The 10,164-nt window shown below is 43.9% G+C and overlaps 1 long non-coding RNA gene across 1 annotated transcript; it reads right to left on the bottom strand.

Annotated features, from left to right (window-relative positions):
• Window positions 1-2,034: 2,034 nt before the first annotated feature.
• Window positions 2,035-8,959, bottom strand: LOC115278180. Its single transcript, XR_003902744.1, has 3 exons — window positions 8,306-8,959; window positions 4,243-4,393; window positions 2,035-2,066 (listed from the first exon to the last, which is right to left on the bottom strand). It is a non-coding gene; the product is annotated as an uncharacterized LOC115278180 (long non-coding RNA).
• Window positions 8,960-10,164: the final 1,205 nt, after the last annotated feature.

The following is a 10,164-nucleotide window of genomic DNA, read 5'->3' as shown; positions in this document are numbered from 1 at the left end:
CTTGCCCCAAAGAAATGTATCTTTGGGCGCCAGGATGGCTCAATCAGTTAAGCTCCGAATCTTGATTTCAGTTCAGGTCATGATCTCAGCGTTTGTGAGGTCGAGCCCCGCATCAGGCTCCATGCTGACAGTGCAGAGCTTGCTTGGGATTCTCTCTCTCTCCTCCACTCACGCTCTCTCTCTCAAAATAAATAAAGAAACTTAAGAAAAATGTATCTTGATGAAAGGGATGATGACCAGGATGATCCCTTTTTTTGGCTTAGTCTCCAGATTAAAATGTTTTTTTTTTTTTCTTTTTATTACATTACTAAATTTCTAGTGAAAATTTGCCCAACTTCCAATGGCTGTTATCAGCCAGAGATGAGTGTAAGGAAGTGCTTGATAAAGGTTTAGAAACTGAACACTTCCTAATTCACCTTGAAAGCCAAAAGTCATCTACGAATATGTGAGGAATGTATCGATTACTATTATTTTTTTCAGCACAAAAGCCCTATATGAGTCCCAGCTGATCCTATTACTTTGAAGGCCCTCAGTAAAAACAAAAGAGAGAAAACATGGAATGTCTGTTTTTCTCTTTGTTCAAGTGGTCTGACAGTTCCCCAGCGAAGCCATAAGTATCAGATTCTTTTGTATGATGGAAGAACCCGGAGGAAGATTGTAGATAGCAGGAAATTCACAAGAAATGTTTCCCAGTGACCAGGTGGAGGGTTGGCTGCCTTTCCTGTTTTTGTTTTGGTTTGCTTTTTAGACTACAAGATGAAGTCTTGTTTCATTGCGCCACCTGCTGGTGACTTTTCAGAATTTGTTTCCTCCAACAAAAGGCAAAAGGTTTGATTAACAAAGATTTAACAGATATTCCTTTCTCTCCCACCTAAAAAAACTGCCATTCACAAAGCTTAGGTGGTAGAATTGCTTCAGTGCTCTTCAGCTTTAATAAAACAAAACACTTGATTTCCAAATTTTCAACAATGAGAACACTGTTTATTGTGCCATAGATACAGAGAAGTACATACATATTTTTATATGTAGTTTAAATAATAATTAAAAAGATAATCTGTGCAATTAAGACCCACATCAAGAATAAGATTGCCATCACTCTGGATAACCCCATGTTTCTCTTCCCAGATTATAACTTTCTCCCTCCCTCCCCACAAAAGTAACCGCTATTTTGATAATCATTTCAGTAGGTACTGCTTTTAGAACAACAACGACAAAAGAACATTTAGAACATTTAAAGTATTAATTTTAGAAAACAGTGTAGGGGCGCCTGGGTGGCTTAGTCAGTTGAGTGTCTGACTTCAGCTCAGGTCATGATCTCACAGTCCGTGTGTTCAAACCCCACATCAGGCTCTGTGCTGACAGCTCAAAGCCTAGTGTCTGCTTCAGATTCTGTGCCTCTGTCTCTCTCTACCCCTCCCCCTCTTGCCCTCTGGTCTCTCTCTCAAAAATAAATAAACATATTTAAAAAAAAAAGAAAGGAAACAGTGTAAAAATTTGGTGCAGTTACTTAAACTGGAAACTTACCTGATTACCCTCCATCTGACAAATATCTATTGAATTCAACACTGTTACCCTCATTGGGGAATAAAAAATCAAATGCTGTGATCCCATGTTACACCCACTAGGATGGTTAAAGCTACAATATCAGAAGTCCCAGGCTGGCTCACTCAATAGAGCGTGTGACTCAATCTCAGGTTTGTGAGTTTGAGCCCCACTTTGGGTGTGGAGTTACTTGAAAAAAAATTTTTTTTTAATTTTTAAAATTTATTAGAAAAAAAACAGTACGAGAAACAGGGGCACCTGGCTGGCTCAGTAAGCAGAGCATGTGACTCCTGATCTCAGATCCATGTTGAGCGTGGAGCCTACGAATAAAAAAAGAAAAGAAGGGGCGCCTGGGTGGCTCAGTGGGTTAAGCCTCCGACTTCGGCTCAGGTCAGATCTCACGTTCATGGGTTCGAGCCCCGCGTCAGGCTCTGTGCAGACAGCTAGCTCGGAGCCTGGAGCCTGCTTCCGGTTCTGTGTCTCCTTCTTTCTCTGCCCCTCCCCCTCTCATGCTCTGTCTCTCTCTGTACCAAAAATAAATAAAAACATTAAAAAAAAATAAAAAATAAAATAAAAAAAAGAAAAGAAAAGAAGAATTTAGTCACCATCTGTCACTATACAACATTATCACACTATTACTGACTAGTCATAATTCTTTGTTAAGCTGTACAGTTTCTTGCACTTTCCTATGCGCATATTTTCCCTCCTTCCTTCATTCTTTCTTTTGAAATTTCCCAAAATAAAATAAAAAGCAGAAAAAGTCAAAAACTTCTTTGGAACGTGATGCTCCCATCTTTTCCACTCTAGACTCAAGGGCTCGCTCCGCGTGTGAGTTACCCTCACGGGAGGCCTCAGCCTTTTAATTCCTTACACTGAGAAAGGGATTCAGAGCCTTGTTTCATCGTAACAGAATGCTACAAGGCAGAAATAACTGGGAAGTCTTTTTATTACTATTTTTTTTATTTGGAGACAGAGAGAGACAGCATGAGCAGGGAAGGGGCAGAGAGAGGAGATACAGAATCTGAAGCAGACTCCAGGCTCTGAGCTAGCTGTCAGCACGGAACCTGACACAGGGCTCAAACCGACGAACCGTGAGGTCATGACCTGAGTTGAAGCCGGATGCTTAACCGACTGAGCCCCCCGGGCGCCCCAAGGGAAGTCTTGTGTTACGAATCAGGTGTTCTCCTTTGGAAGATCTTCCAGGATCTTCTGTGTAATGCAGTGTTTAACATGACATACACTACATATACGTAGGAGTTCTGTCTAGTTTTGCTCATATTTGCAATCCCAGTGCCTAGCACAGTGCCTGGCACAGAGTAGGCACTCAAACATATATATTATTTATCACCACTTTTAAGGTGTGAGTCACCTACTATAAAATTCACTTTTTTTATGGTTTTTATTTATTCTTGAGAGACAGAAAGAGACAGCATGAGCTGGGGAAGGGCAGAGAGAGAAGGAGACACAGAATCAGAAGCAGGCTCCAGGCTCTGAGCTAGCTGTCAGCACAGAGCCCGATGCGGGGCTCGAACCCACGAACGTGAGATCTGACCTGAGCCGAAGTCGGAGGCTTAACTGACTGAGCCACCCAGGCGCTCCAAAATTCACTCTTTAAAGTGCACGATTCAGGGGCACCTGGGTGGCTCGGTCAGCTGACTTCCATTCAGGTCACGATCTCATGGTTCGTGGGTTCAAGCCCCAGGATGGGCTTGCTGCGGTCACAGCACAGAACTCACTTTGGACCCACTGTCCCACTCTCTCTGCCCCCCGCCCCCGCTCATGCTCGTGCGTGTTCTCTCTCAAAAATAAACTTTTAAAAAATTATTAAAGCGCACACTTCACTGGTTTTTAGTATACTCAAAGACTCATGCAGCCATCAGCACTAATTCCCAAACATTTTCATCACCCCCCAAAAAAGTCACACATTTAGCAGTCACGGTCTCTTCCCCCTCACCCCCATTCTCTGACAACCACTAATGCACTTTTTGTCTCTGTGGATTTGCCTATTCAGGACATTTTTAGAAGTTTATTTATCATTTGTTTTATTGTCTAGAGAGAGGAGGAGACAGCCGTGAGGGGGAGGGGGGAGGCAGAGGCGCACCAGTGGTAACTACGTTCATCATGTTGAGCATCGAATAATGAATCAAAGCACTGACTGTGCGCCTAAACTGATACAACACCGCATGTCAATTGTACTTCAATAAAATTTTTTAACTCAGAAAAATAATATACTTGCTGGAGGCAATGTTACTCATGTTTTCAGTTTCGCCAGATCATACCAAAGTGTCTTCCAAAGTGGTTCATGCTCCCTGGGAGTTCAAACCTTTTGCCTTTTTGAAGCACCTCTGTAAAGTGTGTCATCTGGTTGATGGCTCACAAAAAACAAAGTGGGTTTTCATGAAAGCTGCTTTCTGGGCCATTTGAAATGGGGAGGTAAGTACCACCTGCCAGAAAAAACACTTTAGGGGCACCTGGGTGGCTCAGTGGGTTAAGCGTCCAATTTCAGTCCAGGTCATGATCTCAGTTTGTGAGTTTGAGCCCCACGTCAGGCTCTGTGCTGACAGCTCAGAGCCCTGGAGCCTGCTTCTTTCTGATTCTGCGTGTCCCTCTCTCTCTGCCCCTCCCCTGCTCCTGATCTGTCTCTCAAAAATAAATAAATGTTAAAAAAATTAAAAAGAAAAAACACTTTAAAGGATTTACCAGCTGCTCAGCACCTCCCAGCTCTCTACTTTGGTTGACAACCGGGCAAACATCACCATTCACACATTTTTCGGGCGGTGCCTGGCCGGCTCAGTCAGAAGAGCATGCAACTCCTGATCTCAGGGTCGTCCATTTGAGTCCCACTTTAGGACTTAAGGAATAAATAAATAAAACTTAAAAAAATACATTTTCCACACAGCTTCAATGTGAATAGATGTTAACTGTTTACAATGCACTTTCACAAACATTTCATTTAATCCTCATAACAATCCTTAGAAGTAAGTATGATTGTGTATTTTACAGATGAGGAAACCGAGATTCAGAGAGTGAAAGCGGTCCAGATTACCCATAAACTACAGTGCGGGGTGGGGATGGGGGGGGCTTGTACCTCAGGTTTTTTGGTTTTGTTTTCATCACACAGTACCTAGGAACCCGACAAAGTATCTCGTACTGAAGAGTGTGTTGTAAAGGATGTAACCACATCCACTGAGCGCTGCACACTCCCCAGGCAGACTGTACTTGCTGTACTTCTTCATTTGAGATTTGGTCACGTGGCTGTTTTGTCGGTTACCAAGGATTCAAAAAGCACCTGAAGGAACAGACTTGCTCTCTCACACTCCTGCCATTGCAACTAAAGTATTTCTGAGCTGCCCACTGAGCCCAGAGGGAGGATGGGAGACACCTGGCACAGAACTGCCTTGACCAAGGCCAGCCTGGACCAGCAAAGCTGAGTAAGCTACAGAAATGGTCATTACGCGGGGCGCCTGGGTGGCCAGTCGGTTAAGCGTCCGACTTCGGCTCAGGTCATGATCTCACCGTTCGTGGGTTCAGGCCCCGTATCGAGCTCTGTGCTGACAGCTAGCTCAGAGCCTGGAGCCGGTCTTCAGATTCTGTGTCTCCCTCCCTCTCTCTCTCTCAAAATTTAAAAAAAAAAAAAAAAGTTCATTGCCCTATGCCACTCAGAAACAGGTTGCTGTTTGCTTTACCACAAAAACTAACGGATAACAATCTGGGATATAGGAATGGATTATATAATACAGAACTCTTCCTTGGAATGGTATCTAAGATCATGAGATTTTTTTTTTAATTTTTTAAGTCTATTTATTTTTGAGAGAGACAGAGACAAGCATGAGCAGGGGGCAGAGAGAGAAAGAGAGCACGAGAATCCCAAGCAGGTTCCACACTGACAGCGCAGAGCCTGAAGAGGGGCTCAAACCCACGAAACCATGAGATCATGACATGAGCCAAAACGAAGAGTCAGACACGTAACCAACTGAACCACCCAGGCGCCCCCATAACATTTTATTAATGATTTATATTTAGGGCCTGCTACGGCCTAAATGCTTCTGTCCCCCCAAAGTCAGACATTGGAACCCCAATGCCCAGTGTGATGGTATTAGGCAGTGGGGCCTTTGGGAGGTGATCAGGCCGCAAGAGTAGAGCCTCACTGATGGGATTAGTGTCCTTGTAACAGAGATCCCACAGAGCTCCCCAGCCCCTTCCACTGGCGAGGAAACAAGAAGCCTATCATTCGATGGGGGCGCCTGGGTGGCTCAGTCTGTTAAGCCTCCAACTTCGGCTCAGGTCAGATCTCCTGTTCGTGGGTTCGAGCCCCGCGTCAGGCTCTGTGCTGCCAACTAGCTCAGAGCCTGGAGCCTGCTTCCTGTTCTGTGTCTCCTTCTCTCTCTGCCCCTCCCCCTCTCAAGCTCTGTCTCTCTGTATCAAAAATAAATAAAAACATTAAAAAAAAAAAAAGAAGCCTATCATTCGGAAGAGGCCATTTACCTGACCAGGCTCCACTTCCAGCCTCCAGACTGTGAGAAATAAAAGTTGTTTATAAGCAAGTCAGCCTGTGGTATTTTGTTACAGCAGTTGAATGAACTAAACCATAGCCTAACTTTTTGAGTAATGAATGAGGTCCAAATTATTTGCAACACAGTATCAATTTCATTCAACATTTTAGAACTACACTTATATATTGTTGCCATATAGATAGATAGATATGAGAAAGTTTGGCTCTTAAAACCAAAAAATATTTACTGTCTTTACAGAAAAGACTTACCCAATGATAATTTACCCCCTGGCTCTGGGGAGTGGGGGGCACTTTCCCTGAACAAGAGGGAAGCTCAGACATTTGGAGATCTGCCGTCAAGAAGGAAAGGGTACTGGGGCGCCTGGGTGGCTCAGTCAGTTAAGCGTCCAACTTCGGCTCAGGGCTCAGGTCATGATCTCGCAGTTCGTGGGATCGAGCCCTGCGTTGGGCTCTGTGCTGACAGCTCAGAGCCTGGAGCCTGCTTCAGATTCTGTGTCTCCCCCTCTCTCTGCCCCTCTCCTGCTCGTGCTGTCTCTCTCAAAAATAAATTTTTAAAAAAACATAAAAATTTAAAAAAAAATGAAAAAGAAGGAAAGGGCACTGAATTTCAGTAGCAACCAACAGGGTCCACTTCAGGGAGCCACAGCCACCTGCCCACATCATCATGGCCCGGGACGTGGGTGAGACACAGGACAAAGCCAGTATCAAATACAGTGATTATAAACTGGGAGAAAATGGAGTAGGTTGTGGAAAGGACTATTTTTCAACCATCCCCTAGAATTGAAACGATGGTTGAGGTGCCTGGCTGGGTCAGTCAGTAGAGCATGTGACTCCTGATCTCAGGATCATGAGTTCAAGTCCCACGTTGAGCATGGAGACTGCTTTAAAAAAGCGGGGGAAGGGGGCAGTTATTATCCTGATAGGCCTTTCATCATCTTTTAGAGTCAGAGACAATACAGTTATACTTTATTCATCAATCCGTTTATTCATCAAGTATTTTTTAAGGACCTATGGGGAACTATTCACTTCCTAGGGCTGTTGTAACGAAGTTCCACAAACTGGGGGTTCTTTAACAACAGAAATGTCTGCTTTCTGGGGCGCCTGGGTGGCTCAGTCGGTTGAGCATCCAACTTCAGCTCAGGTCATAATCTCACAGTTCATGGGTTCGTGCCCCAGGTCGGGCTTTGCGCTGACAACAAGGAGCCTGCTTCAGATTCTCTCTCTTTCTCTCTGCCCCTCCCAGGTTCACTCATTCTCTCTCATTCTCTCTCTCTCTCTCTCTCCCTCAAAATCAATAAATATTTAAAAATTTTTAACAGAAATTAAAGATTTCAAAATGGTGACAACATATCATTAAGCCAAACACAAAGCCCTTCTTAGCACGAGCCCTGTGTGAATCCTGTAAGAGGAAAATGGCACTAATGGGTATATTGAGTCAATTTAAGGTTTGTTTGCTTTTTCACTATGCTCCTTGCAAGGCATTTATGAAGCAGTTCATTCTTTCTTCAGCAAGTGCATTCTTGGGTTAGGAGCCTTCTCTTTTTTTAAGGTTTTATTTATTTTTGAGAGAGAGCGAGTGAGCAGGGTAGGAGCAGGGAGACATGAAGACACAATCTGAAGCAGGCTCCAGGCTCTGAGCTGTCCGCACAGATCCCCATGTGGGGCTTGAACTCACAATTGGTGAATTCATGACGTGAGCCGAAGTTGGACACTCAACTGACTGAGGCACCCAGGTGCCCCAGTTGCTTGGATCCTTAATTAGGATTTATAACTCTTGGCATGGAGGTGTCTTTGCCCACCACCTTGAGACGTTTCTAGTCAGTTTTCCTGCTTCTCCCTGCTTAACCGGGTCACTGTGGTCCGAAAATCACCTTCTGCCACATCCCCTGTATCAAAGGAAGTTCAGCAAAACACACGGGTTCCTGACCACTGGTGTCTAATCTCCCCTCCCCTAGGCTACCCCACTATGCTCATGGGACACCACCATCTCCCATCTTGAGGTCAAGACCGCCTGCAGAGCCACTTTACACTATCATTCCTATTTCCAAGACCTTGCCCGGGCGAGTCCTATCCTTGAACTCTCCAAGGCTAAGGGCTGAATTGTTACATTCATCTTTGAATCTCCAGTATCCAGTAAGGTGCACACGTATAAAACATACCTTTTCCACAAATGGTTATGGAATAAAGTTCATGAACTGACACAAAGGACTTCCAAAGCATTTACAATTTTAACGACACAAAATCACTTACCTTGATGCAGAGATGTTTCTTTTCCGGCTCTTATTTAACGTATCTTCCTAACAGTTTTCTGACTAGGGACGAGCGTTTCTTTGGGCAAGAACATAACGCTGTTTTGCTTTTGGTTTTGTTTTTGGGTTTTGGTCATAATACTTGTTCCCCAACTGGGCACAAGGCATTCAAATATCTCTTTGACTCCTGAAGTCTTCTAGAAATGTAAGAATTCGGTGGGGGAGGGGGATTTAAAGGAAATCCTCTCTTTCCTTAAAATCTTCATTTAACACAAATGTAAAAAGAATAATCTTCTAAAATCTTTTTAAAAATCGAAAAGCAAGTTCTCTCTGACCATATTCTGGTCTTTCCATTTCTAGGCTCAGTAGTTCTGCAGCAGGGCATCAGGGACAGTGCCCCAACAGCTGCCCAAGTCTCGTCTTTGCCGCGCTTTCTCCCTCCGCCCTTTAGTCCTTGGAATACGATCCGCCCACTTCCGGTAGAGGAGTCTACAGCGCAGGCGCAACTCCAGGAGCCTCTCAATGACCCATGGGTCTAGTGCGGATGAACGCGCCTGTGCAAAGTGGGGCGGGCTGGTTAATAGCGCGGGAGAATGTAGGCTCCTCGAACTCACGCGACTGTCTCCGCCCACTTAAGTAGGTGGGCGGAGCCGACACTCCCGACTCCAGGTTCAGGCAGCGCACGCGCACTTGAGTGCAGGAACGTGGCGAGGAGAGGGAGGGCTTTAACGCATGCTTATTTAAATAAGGCGAGAAGCTTCTCACGTCAGCTTCATACACCGCCTCCTTTCTGTCTTAACCCGCCTCTGACTTTTAAAGGGCCAGAGCACTTTGTCACCCAATCGCTTTTTTAAAAATTAAGCATTTATGGAGAGCCTAGTATGTGCTGGGTCCAACTTACATTGTCTCCTGTATGCATTTTCCAGTTTTTCTTTTTGTAATAATTACAGTCGCCAGTATTTACATGTTTGCGTAAATTTCTTCCCTTGCCCTTGTAGTGCCATTCCCCTTGAAGGCAATTCTCTGGAATGAGAGGCAATGTGATGTTCTGGGCAGGTCTTCCGAGGTTAAGAGATCTGAGATTGAATCCTGGCTCAGCCCCTTCCTTGGTCTTTTAACTATGGATAGCTTATCTAATTTACCTAATGAACTGAGTTTGCTTATTTTTTTAAATGAAGATAAGGAGGATTGTTGTGAAAAAGCACTTTTTTTTTAAAGAATGTAAAGTTCTAAGTTGTATGCCTCACACCAACTACCTGTTACATAAATAAATAGTAGTCATTACGTAGAATTATTCAGTCAGAAAATAGTCTTATAGTTTCTGTAAGATAATGCCAGATGGTTTTTCAGGAGCATTTACCTAATTGCCTGGATGGCTAGCAGTATGTAATGGTGCCTCTTTCTTCACAGTGCTGCCAAGATCACAGTCCATCATTTTTACACATTTTTCCTAGTCTAGACAGTATGTAATGGTATGGCAGGATTATTTTAACTTTCATTTCTTTAATTGCTGGTGAGACTGTGCATTTTTTCTTTGAGATGATTTATTAGCTGTGTTTGTTTGCTGAACAACTATTTTCAAGCCCTATAATTTCCACTGGCTTACCCCTCCAGACATTATGTTAGGTACTGACAGAAAATTTTGCTGATCAGTTAAAAAGAAAAAAAAAGGATTTGGCAGAGAGAGAGAGATGAAACTTTCCAAGGAAGGGATAGAGGTAAGGGATGAGCTCATCCCAAAAGCAGCACTTTCCAGTAGAACTTTCTATGATAAAGAAAATGCTCTATATCTGCAATGTCCCATATAGTAGCCAGTTGCCTACTAAACACTTGGAATAGGACTAGTGTGACTGAGGAATT

Source organism: Suricata suricatta, chromosome 14 (assembly GCF_006229205.1).
Source record: "Suricata suricatta isolate VVHF042 chromosome 14, meerkat_22Aug2017_6uvM2_HiC, whole genome shotgun sequence".
Taxonomy (NCBI): domain Eukaryota; kingdom Metazoa; phylum Chordata; class Mammalia; order Carnivora; family Herpestidae; genus Suricata; species Suricata suricatta.
Note: the sequence above shows the minus strand (reverse complement) of the source record. Positions and strands in the feature narration are given on the sequence as shown.